Source organism: Macaca thibetana, chromosome 2, assembly GCF_024542745.1.
Source record: "Macaca thibetana thibetana isolate TM-01 chromosome 2, ASM2454274v1, whole genome shotgun sequence".
Lineage (NCBI taxonomy): Eukaryota > Metazoa > Chordata > Mammalia > Primates > Cercopithecidae > Macaca > Macaca thibetana.
In genome coordinates this window covers 78,272,815-78,285,463 of record NC_065579.1, presented here as the reverse complement: position 1 = coordinate 78,285,463, position 12,649 = coordinate 78,272,815, and the positions used below count along the sequence as shown (strand labels likewise).

The following is a 12,649-nucleotide window of genomic DNA, read 5'->3' as shown; positions in this document are numbered from 1 at the left end:
TGTGAACTCGGGATAGTGTTGGGTGCCTCCAACACAGAAAGCTTCATCTTCCCAGAGATAGAAGGTCCCGAACTAGAGAAATCATAAGAAGGATGAGAGTCTAATAGAAGTTAATGGTTAAAATCAGGGGCATTCGAGTCAAACAGTCAGGATTCAAATTTCACCTCCATCACTGACTGGCCATGGGCAAAGCATTCCTTTGGGACATTTAATAAAAGATGTCCAGCATACAGTTGGATATCCTAATCTAAATTGGCCATGAGGTCACAAGAGATAAACATTTTTAGTGTCAGATGGTATAAGCCATCAAAACCATGAGAAGAGATGTACTTAGAAACAATGTACTTAGCAAGAAGAGTTAAATGGCAGACCAAGTTACCAGTTAAGGGCAGGAAGTAAAAGAGGAACTCAAGAAGTTAGAGCAGTATATTCTTGAGGTGCAGTTCTGAGACTAGAAGGGTCACTTGGAAACTTGTTAGAAAAGTAAATTTTCATTCTCTACCCAAAACCTACAGAATCAGAAAATCTGGGCCCAGTAATCTGACTCAACAAACCCTCCAGGTGGTTCTGATACAGCTAAAGTTTGAGAACCACTGAAATAGTGTGTACAAAATAACAGTGAGTAAGTCAGGGACTAGAAATATAGTCAGAAAGCTAAAGAGAAGCAGGTCAATAATATACATAAAATTGGGTGAGAGAAGATAGTCGAGGAGTTATGGATTAGCAGCATCAATGGTAGTAGAGAGGCCCAGTAAGTTAAGGAATTTGTTGTGCTCATTGCAATTGGCACCTTGGCTTTACCAGAAGGAATTTCACTAAAGTAGTAGGGCAGAAGAAAAATGGTAAAGATAAAAAACAGAATATGAGGAAGTAAAAACAAAGAGCAAGCTACTCTTTCCAGAATTCTAAGTGTAGAGGAATAAGATTTTATAGTGACCTGACAGAGTCATGGCAGTTTGTTATTAATATTGTTTTTGTTGTTTTCTTTATTTTTTATTTTTTTGAGATGGAGTTTGGCTTTTGTTGCCCAGGCTGGAGTGCAATGACATGATCTCGGCTCACCGCAACCTTCACTTCCCAGGTTCAAGCAATTCTCCTGCCTCAGCCTCCCGAGTAGCTGGGATTACAGGCATGTGTCACCACGCCCAGCTAATTTTTTGTATTTTTAGTAGAGACAGGGTTTCTGCATGTTGTTCAGTCTGGTCTCGAACTCCCAATCTCAGGTGATCCGCCCGCCTTGGCCTCCTAAAGTGCTGGGATTACAGGCATGAGCCACCGTGCCTGGTCTGTTTTTGTTGTTTTCTTAAGATAGTAGAGACTTGACCATGTATTAGGCCAAAGCAACAGAGGAGAAGCTGCCAGTTTATAGTGGAAAGAAAGAGAGTAACCAGTAGAGCAAAGTACAGGACAAAAGAAAAGAGAGCGCATGCAGAAAGATGAGATGAAGAAAAGGATTGATAGGAAGTGTTGGGAGCTCAATTACTAATTTCCAGGATAGCCTTTTCTCCCCGCAAGTTGCATGATTTTCGTTCTGTGTTACTTATCTGGCCAAATATAAAGCATACAGGCTAAACTTTAAAAAGCCATTATGCATTTCTGATGTCTGACACAGTAGAGACTCAGTAAACATTTTATAAAACAATTAATGAAGAAATGATATAACTTATTCTACTTTCTCAAGAAAGTAGCCCTACAAATAAGACAGAAAGGGACAGAAATAGGGGGATGAGAGGAAAAAAGAGACAAGAAGCGAGCAGAGGGAGAGGAGAAAGAGAAAACTGATGGATGTGAGGTGTGGCTGGAAGGAGTGGCTCCCTCCAGCTCATGAGACCTGAATGTGTACATCTCTTCTCAACTATGCATTTAGTGACTGAATACTGGTAGCTAGAAAATGGCCATGATGAGTGTCTATGAAACAGAAATATGCAAAAATAGGGCTTGCTATTCTGGAGAGTTGTTAAATATTACCAGCATACCTCTAGAAAGTGCTGAGACATGATCAAGTAATGAAGCAAGGAATTGGCCACTTGCAAGTTTACTTACTCTGGACTCCATCAGCAAAAATATAAGAAAAGGAACTACCATCTGTGTTAACCACCTACAAACTAGGACACAAAAAGCTAAATCACCACCTAGCTGTTGATAAGTGGCACTAGGATCTCAACTCAGATATATCAACTCTAAAACTTCTTTCTACATTTCCCCTTATCATTGAAATCATCTGGATGTCTGGTTAAAACATATATTTCTACACCCCACTCTAGGCCAGCTAAACCAGAACCTCCAAGGAAAGGACCTGGAAGTCTATATGACCTATTACGTGATTCTTATTAGCAGTCGGATCTGAAAAATACTATGCAGTATCACAGTCCCTCCAGGCCCTTCTTTGGTTAGCTAGTCTGGGTCACTAAGACCCAGAGCACTCAGAGCCACAACTCAATTGAGGAAAGTTGGGCATTGGATAGTACTATATGTTGTAGTCCTTATGACATAGGTAAAGTATGAGGAAGAAGAACAGCCTATAAAAAATGTCAGAAAGAAATTGCCTAGAGATTATTCTAAGCATCATTCTTTGATTAGAGGTATCAGGCCTTGCAAATCTTCCCAACAATGTCATAACATAATTTCTATTTGACAGTTGAGGTAAATAAAGCTTGGAGGAAGTTAAGAAATCGGCATGAAAACACATTGAGCAATGAAGACAGGATTTAAACGGGGTGGTACCATGTTCCAACCACTTCACCAGTTTGCTTTTGCATCCCGTCATGGATTAAAGTTTTAGGAAGCAAATTTGGCATATTATTATGCCAAAGTATATTGGTAATTATTATGCCCAAGTATTATTCATGAAAGTAAACTTGTATAAGGAATTTTTTCCCCATTAAGTAAGGCAGCTGACTAAAGAAAAAAATTCCTCGATATTATTAGCTATTCGCAATCTAAAACAAGTGAACCATTGAATTCAGACATCCATATTCTGGAACCATGTAAATGTCACAGGAAAATAAAAAACTCAGTAAACTATTTAATAAACCACAATAGCAATGACCATTTAACATGCTAGGGCTCACAGAACTCTGCCAGCATCTGGTAGCAATTTTCATTAAGCAACAGTGTTAGTCTCAATTACTGCTTACCCATCATTACTCTTCAGGGTGCTAACATGCTGCATATGATTAGTGTCTTACAAAAATTGGACATCTACCCTCCATCAAACTAGAAAAGTAAGTGTCAGGTGAGAAGACAAAATTAGTTCATGGTCATAAAAGTCCATGAATGAGAAAATGAACTACTCCAAAATAGGCTATATACAAGGATTTCGGATACCAGAATTTGAGTGTTATAATTAACCATCTTGAGAGTAAAGTATGTGGTCATCTTAACTTACATGCCTAAATAAGAAGCATTACTTACTATATAAAAATCAGCTTTCTCCCTTGTTTTTAGGAAAGCAACATAGCCACACTTGTTAAGAGAGTAGGTTCTGACACCATACTGATTTTGAATTCTACCCATGTCATATAACAGCTGTGAGGTCTTAGGCAAATACACAAAAACCTCTTTGTGCCTCAATTTCCCCACCTTCCTAATAAAGATATGAATAGCAGTGCCTTCCTCAAAAGTGAACACTGAATTAATTAAAACTCATAAAACACTTGGAACAGTGTCTGACATGTACTAACCACAAGGAAAAATTTGCTAATAGTTACTCTGTTACACATTTAAACTCCATCCCTGAATCTAACTATACCATATAGGAATTAGACAGTTTATGCTGATAGTAAGAATAACTTATTTAGCAATTTATAGTTAAATTAATTCATTAGGAAGATTAATATGAAAACTCCTCTGTATTATAATTAGCTACCATCCAAGATCTAAGGAATATATTTGACTATTCTGATTGTCCTACAAGAGAATTTGAAAACCTTGATTACAGTGAGTCTGAACAGTCTGCATGCTCATTATCTGATTGGTTAGTTCGATTTGGGAAAACTGATAGCTAGGAAGGCTGAAAACCTCTGTCTCTTTCTCACTCTCTCTCTACCTCTTCCTTTCTTCCCCTTTCTTTCTCCTCTCCCTCTCTCTCACACACACACATACCTTGTACAGCAAATACAGTCAAACTTCAACACATTAAATTCAAATCTGTTGCTAAACAATTTATCCGTGCAAAAAAAGAGTAGGTCTAGGTCATAATAGATCCTATGCAGGGGATTAGAGTTAGTCCTCAGGGCTTAAGGAAATTGTTGTAGGGGCATTGTTACACAGATTAATAATGGAAACAATAATTTATCTGGAGCAAATATCTCTGTTAGTGAGGAGCCAAATTAGACAACAACTTTGCAGTTCTAAAATGATTTCTTCATATGTTGCAATTGTAAACATTCTCTCTAGATGGGATCAAGTAAATGTATTCACTTTAAATATCTAATTGATCATCTAAAGATGAAAAAGCCTCTAAGGGAAAGTCCTATAATATCAGAATTATGTATATCATTCCTGAGCACAGGTCCCAATCCTTACCTAACTACTGATTCTAATTCCTTTCTCAGGTATTGCTCCTTCAGGACAGCCTAAAAATAAAGCGTACTACCTCATCTTTAAAAAAGAAATACTCCATTCCAAAATCAAAATTCCATCAGCCTGTATGACACAAAATGCTAGGCCATCTTTCTTCACAATAAATTATTGAATAATATCTCTCAATCAGTCAGTTTACACGGGGCATGGTTCTACTATACCTATTTCATGCCGAAATCTCATTTAAAAAAACTCACACAGGTATGACACTTCTTAAGACTATCATTAAAGCAACAATAAAAGTTTATAAGTCATTTCAGCCAAGAAAATAAAAATCTTGACAACTGGTGAAAAATACACAGACCTATGTCTGATAGGCTATTATGGCAAACAAACAAACAAAAACCTTACTAATGAAACTATAAGCAATAAACTATAAACAATAAACAAAAATCCCAAACAGCAAAACTCATAAACCAACAAACCAATTAAATAAAAAACAAAAGAGAAGTACTCTTTATAGATGTCTGTGCCTTGTTTACTATAATTTCATTCTAACTAAAGAATAGGAAATTCACAACTATAAAAAGACTGAAATTTCTCTAAGAGAAAAAAGGCACAAAATGTATTTTATGATGGCAAGTCTTTAGATAGTATCAAAAAATTCTGCAATGGCCTTTAAGTGTGCAAGGTGAACTTTATATTTCTGTTTTGGTCCATTTAACTAATCCAAGCATCAGGTTCCCTTATAAGAAAGATGATGGGAAGTTTTCACTTCATGCTCCATCCATCAGGTGTGCTACCAACTTCAAATGACAAGTTTTCCTTTACCTGAGTCAATAGAGATACCCTCTGAGCTCATTATGCCATAGCAGATGGTAATATTGAATGCTCATACTACCATATTACTGTAGAATGATGAATTCAGAAATATTTTTGTAGTCTATTGTGATTTTATCTGACATGCACCATCATTTTCTATATGTCCAGCCAACCCAAACACAATTCCCTATTTGCCCTTCTCCTCCTCCTTAGGGACCTAGAAAATACATCAGAAGGCCAGGTTAGAAAAGAATATAATTCAAGGCCATATTGTCAGAAGACCACTGGAAGGCTTATGGAGCTTTGTCCATCTCAAGATTAATGAGCAGTCTGTCTCCAGAGGATCAGCCAAGGTTCTTAGTTTATCAATCTCCTTCCCAGCCTTCAGATAATGAATAAAGCCTGGTGAATCAGTGGGTTCCCTCTTGAAGAGATGTTAGTTCTGGTTTCTCCTCAGTCACAGCTGCTGTTGCTGTGGTTGTATTATTAGGAAGGGGAAATCTGTTCACCTCTCTGGATTCAGTATCAGCAGCAACTGTGGAGAAAGGAAACATGTGATACTAATGGAAGCCTGTTTTTAAGGGTTTTTTTTTTTTCCCTTTCGTTTCACTGAATAGCTAGTATTTATTGAATGTCTATTTCCAGTCAAATAGTAATAAAAGTTTCCATGCATTATCTCAATTAATCCTCATAACAACAGCAACAACAAACTAAAGAACTATGAGATGAGTACTGTTACTGTGCCTGTTTTACTGATTAAGACACTGAGGTTTAGATAAGTTATATGGCTTGTGCAAGCAAATAGTGGAGTTAAAATTTGCACCAAGAACTTAAGAGATTAATTATACTACTGAAAGGACCACACTCACTGCTCTATTCACTTATGAAATTGTGGATAGTGTTTTGTTGACATTCAATAAGGCAACTCTTACATTTTAAATTTTAATACTAATGAGATGGCCACAATCTATCAGTAAAAAAAATTAAAATTTAATTATCTTTTCAAGATAGCTTTTAAACATTTAGATTATTTATATTTATACTTGGATTCATAATTTTACTCTAAGTCAAAAAAAATCCATGCAAACCTTATACAGTATCTTTTAAAATATTATCTATTGGATAGATGCTAAATGGTACATTTTTTAAATGCCAGGATAAAAGGCAGAGTTATAGCTGTGTAATTCTATATGGTTGAAATAAAGAATTAACTGCATAGCTTTTTCATGTTTAGGATGGGACAAGAAAGATCTAGTTGAGTTGATTACCAACATATCCTTATAGAACTTTGCATATAACTGTGTGGAAAAAAATCTAGAGTTCTGATTGATCAATTGAGAAGGACCACAAAAAAGAGAAAAAGGGTAGATAAGTGCTATAATCAGTAGGCAACTTTACAAAATAAGCCTAATTTCTAAAAAAGGAATTCTGCTTTTCTTCCTTAATGTTACTGTCTCAGGTACAGTGGGAAAATCCAGCACGGACCTAAAACAAGATGTTTTGGCCCTTGATAATTAATATGTAAAGATATGAAGAACACACCTTTAAATGAAAGAAATAACAGGATGTTTTATTTGTGGCATTTTCAAGTATATATATGACTCATTAAAAAAAAAAAAAAAAAAACCAGCAACAACAACAACCCTATTACCAATAAGGGTTTAAAAAACATCAGGGCTTGGATATTTAATAATCTAGTATTCCACTTGCTGAAAGTTTACCAAAAGTTAATATAACTTAGTAATTAAAAATATTCAAAACCGTTTTGATTGACAGCTGTTTATTGGCTCTTCCTAGCTAATGAATGCTAACCTTGGTGTAAAATGTTCAAGTTATTCTGAAATTACTAATGGTTCAGTCAACTACATTTGCTCAAGATCTTTGCCTTCTATTCTCACTCACTGTTGGTGTGACCATAAATGGCACAGTCTCACTGAATGGTAATTTGCCAGTAAATAAAAAAAATCTCAGACCTGGTTCCAAGATGGCTGAATAGGAACAGCTCCAGTCTACAGCTCCCAACATGAGCAACGCAGAAGATGGGTGATTTCTGCATTTCCAACTGAGGTACCGGGTTCATCTCACTGGGGCTTGTTGGACAGTGGGAGCAGCCCACCCAGCGTGAGCCAAAGCAGGGCAGAGAATTGCCTCACCTGGGAAGTGCAAGGGATCAGGGAATTCCCTTTCCTAGCCAAGGGAAGCCGTGACAGACAGCCCCTGGAAAATCGGGTCACTCTCACCCTAATACTGTGCTTTTCTAACAGTCTTAGCAAATGGCACACTAGGAGATTATATCCTGTGCCTGGCTTGGAGGGTCCCACGGCCACGGAGTCTTGCTCACTGCTAGCACAGCAGTCTGAGACCAAACTGCAAGGTGGCAGTGAGGCTAGGGGAGGGGCGCCCGCCATTGCTGAGGCTTGAGTAGGTAAACCAAGCAGCCAGGAAGCTCCAACTGGGTGGAGCCCACTGCAGCTCAAGGAGACCTGCCTGCCTCTGTAGACTCCACCTCTGGGGACAGGGCATAGCTGACCAAAAGGCAGCAGAAACTTCTGCAGATGTAAACATCCCTGTATGACAGCTTTGAAAAGAGTAGTGGTCCTCCCAGCACAGAGTTTGAGATCTGAGAATGGACAGACTGCCTCCCCAAGTGGGTCCCTGACTCCCAAGAAGCCTGAGAGGCACCTCCCAGTAGGGGCCGACTGACACCTCATACAGCTGGGTGCCCCTCTGAGATGAAGCTTCCAAAGGAAGGATCAGGCAGCAACATTTGCCCCTCTGCAATATTTGCTGTTCTGCAGCCTCCACTGGTGATACCCAGGCAAACAGTGTCTGGAGTGGACCTCCAGCAAACTCCAACAGACCGGCAGTTGAGGGTTCTGACTGTTAGAAGGAAAACTAACAAACAGAAAGGACATCCACACCAAAACCCCATCTGTATGTCAGCATCATCCAAGACCAAAAATGGATAAAACCACAAAAATGGGGAGAAACCAGAGCAGAAAAGCTGAAAATCAAAAAATCAGAGCACCTCTTCTCCTCCAAAGGAATGCAGCTCCTCGCCAGCAATGGAAAAAAGCTGGATGGAGAATGACTTTGATGAGTTGAGAGAAGAAGGCTTCAGAGGATCGGTAATAATAAATTCCTCCAAGCTGAAGGAGGATGTTCAAACCCAACCTTGAAAAAAGAATAGAAGAATGGCTAACTAGAATAAACAGTGTAGAGAAGACCTTAAATGACCTGATGGAGCTGAAAACAATGGCACAACAACTACGTGACACAGGCACAAGCTTCAGTAACCGATTCGATCAACTGGAAGAAAGGGCATTGGTGATTGAAGATCAAATGAATGAAATAAAGTGAGAAGAGAAGTTTAGAGGTAAAAGAGTAAAAATAAATGAACAAAGCCTCCGAGAAATATGGAACTATGTGAAAAGACCAAATCTACATCTGATTGGTGTACCTGAAAGTGATGGGGAGAATGGAATTAAGTTGGAAAACACTCTGCAGGATAGCATCCAGGAGAACTTCCCCAACTTAGCAAGGCAGGCCAACATTCAAATTCAGGAAATACAGAGAATGCCACAAAGATACTCCTTGAGAAGAGCAACTCCAAGACACATAATTGTCAGATTCACCAAAGTTGAAATGAAGGAAAAAATGTTATTGGCAATCAGAGAGAAAGGTGGGGTTACACACAAATGGAAGCCCATCAGACTAACAGTGGATCTCTCGGCAAAAACTCTACAAGCCAGAAGAGAGTGGGGGCCAATATTCAACATTCTTAAAGAAAAGAATTTTCAACCCAGATTTTCATATCCAGCCAAACTAAGCTTCGTAAGTGGAGAAATAAAATCCTTTACAGACAAGCAAATGATGAGAGATTTTGTCACCACCAGGCCTGCCTTACAAGAGATCCTGAAGGAAGCACTAAACATGGAAGGGAAAAACTGGTACCAGTCACTGCAAAAACATGACATATTGTAAAGGCCATTGATGCTAGGAAGAAACTGCATCAACTAAAAAGCAAAATAACCAGCTAACATTGTAATGACAGGATCAAATTCACACAACAATATTAACCTTAAATATAAATGGGCTAAATGCTCCAATTAAAAGACATAGTCTGGCAAATTGGATAAAGAGTCAAGACCCATCAGTGTGCTGTATTTAAGAGACCCATCTCATGTGCAGAGATACACATAGGCTCAAAATAAAAGGATGGAGGAAGATCTACCAAGCAAATGGAAAACAAAAAAAAGCAGGGTTGAAATCCTAGTCTCTGATAAAACAGAGTTTAAACCAACAAAGATCAAATGAGACAAAGAAGGCCATGACATAATGGAAAAGGGATCAATATACAAGAAGAGCTAACTATCCTAAATATATATGCACCCAATACAGGAGTATCCAGATTCATAAAGCAAGTTCTTAGACATCTACAAAGAGACTTCGACTCCCACACAATAATAATGGGAGACTTTAACAAACCACTGTCAACATTAGACAGATAAATGAGACAGAAAGTTAACAAGGATATCCAGGAACTGAACTCAGCTCTGCACCAAGCAGACCTAATAGATATCTACAGAATGTTCCACCCCAAATCAATAGAATATACATTCTTCTCAGCACCACATTGCACTTACTCCAAAATTAACCACATAGTTGGAAGTAAAGCACTCCTCAGCAAATGTAAAAGAACAGATATTATAACAAACTGTCTCTCAGACCACTGTGCAATCAAACTAGAACTCAGGATTAAGAAACTCACTCACAACCACTCAACCACCTGGAAACTGAACAACCTGCTCCTGAACGACTACTGGGTACATAATGAAATGAAGGCAGAAATAACGATGTTTTTTGAAACCAAAGAGAACAAACATACAACATACCAGAATCTTTGGGACACATTTAAAGCAGTGTGTAGAGGGAAATTTACAGCACTAAATGCCCACATGAGAAAGCAGGAAAGATTTAAAATTGACACCCTAACATCACAATTTAAAGAACTAGAGAAGCAAGAGTAAACACATTCAAAAGCTAGCAGAAGGCAAGAAACAACTAAGATCAGAGCAGAACTGAAGGAGATAGAGACACAAAAAAACTTTCCAAAAATGAATGAATCCAGGATCTGGTTTTTTGAAAAGATCAACAAAATTGATAGACCACTAGCAAGCCTAATAAGAAAAGAGATAAGAATCAAATAGACACAATAAAAAATGATAAAGGGGATATCACCGCCGATCCCACAGAAATACAAATTGCCATCAGTGAACACTATAAAGACCTCTACGCAAATAAACTACAAAATTTAGAAGAAATGGATAAAATCCTGGACACGTACACTCTCCCAAGACTAAACTAGAGAGAAGTTGAATCCCTGAATAGACCAAAAACAGGCTCTGAAATTGAGGTAATAATTAATAGCCTACCAACCAAAACAAGTCCAGGACCAGATGGATTCACAGCCGAATTCTACCAGAGGTACAAGGAGGAGCTGGTACCATTCTTTCTGAAACTATTCCAATCAATAGGAAAAAACGGAATCCTCCCTAACTCATTTTATGAGGCCAGCATCATTCTGGCACCAAAGCCTGGCATAGACACAACAAAAAAAGAGAATTTTAGACCAATATCCTTGATGAACATCGATGCAAAAATCCTCCATAAAATACTGGCAAACTGAATCCAGCAGCACATCTAAAAGCTTATCCACCACGATCAAGTTGGCTTCATCCCTGGGATGCAAGGCTGGTTCAAAATACATAATCCATCATATAAAGAGAACCAAAGACAAAAACCACATGATTATCTCAATAGATGCAGAAAAGGCCTTTGACAAAATTTAGCAGCCCTTCATGCTAAAAACTCTCAATAAACTAGGTATTGATGGGATGTATCTCAAAATAAAAAGAACTATTTATGACAAACCCACAGCCAATATCACATTGAATATGCAAAAACTGGAAGCATTCCCTTTGAAAACTGGCACAAGACAGGGTTGCCCTCTCTCACCACTCCTATTCAATGTAGTGTTGCGTGTTTTGGCCAGGGCAATCAGGCAGGAGAAAGAAAGAAAGGGTATACAATTAGGAAAAGAGGAAGTCAAATTGTCCCTGTTTGCAGATATGATTGTATATTTAGAAAACCCTATTATCTCAGCCCAAAATTTCCTTAAGCTGATAAGCAACTTCAGCAAAGTCTCAGGATACAAAATCAATGTGCAAAAATCACAAGCATTCCTATACACCAACAACAGACAAATAGCCAAATCATGAATGAACTCCCATTCACAATTGCTTCAAAGATAATAAAATATATAGGAATCCAACTTACAAGGGATGTGAAGGACCTCTTCAAGAATAACTACAAACCACTGCTCATTGAAATAAAAGATGACACAAGGAAATGGAAAAACGTTCCATGCTCATGGATTGGAAGAATCAATATCGTGAAAATGGCCGTGCTGCCCAAGGTAATTTATACATTCAATACCTTCCCATCAAGCTACCAATGACTGTCTTCACAGAATTGGAAAAAACTAGTTTAAAGCTCATATGGAACCAAAAAAGAGCCCACATTGCCAAGACAATCCTAAGTCAAAAGAACAAAGCTGGAGGCATCACACTACCTGACTTCAAACTATACTACAAGGCTACAGTAACCAAAACAGCATGGTACTGGTACCAAAACAGACATACAGACCAATGGAACAGAACAGAGCCCTCAGAAACAATACCACACATCTACAACCATCTGATCTTTGACAAACCTGACAAAAACAAGAAATGGGGAAAGGATTCCCTATTTAGTAAATGGTGCTGGGAAAACTGGCTAGCTGTATGTAGAAAGCTGAAACTGGAACCCTTCCTTACACCTTATACAAAAATTAATTCAAGATGGATTAAAGACTTAAATGTCAGACCTAACACCATAAAAACCCTAGAAGAAAACCCAGGCAATACCATTCAGGACATAGGCATGGGCAAGGACTTCATGTCTAAAACACCAAAAGCAATGGCAACAAAAGCCAAAATTGACAAATGGGATCTAATTAACTAAAGAGCTTCTGCACAGCAAAAGAAACTACCATCAGAGTGGACAGGCAACCTACAGAATGGGAGAAAAATTTTACAATCTACCCATGTAACAAAGGGCTAATATCCAGAATCTACAAAGAACTTAAACCAATTTACAAGAAAAAATTAAACAACCCCACCAAAAAGTGGCCAAAGGATATGAACAGACATTTCTCAAAAGAAGACATTCATACAGCCAACAGACACATGAAAAAATGCTC

The 12,649-nt window shown here is 38.1% G+C and overlaps 1 long non-coding RNA gene across 1 annotated transcript in view; it reads right to left on the bottom strand.

The window, feature by feature from the left end:
- Window positions 1-5,583: 5,583 nt before the first annotated feature.
- Window positions 5,584-12,649, bottom strand: part of LOC126948373 (uncharacterized) — an 87,726-nt gene continuing 80,660 nt past the window's right edge. The window contains exon 3 of the long non-coding RNA XR_007723421.1: window positions 5,584-5,881. This is a non-coding gene — a long non-coding RNA (uncharacterized LOC126948373). The remainder of the gene's footprint in view (window positions 5,882-12,649) is intronic.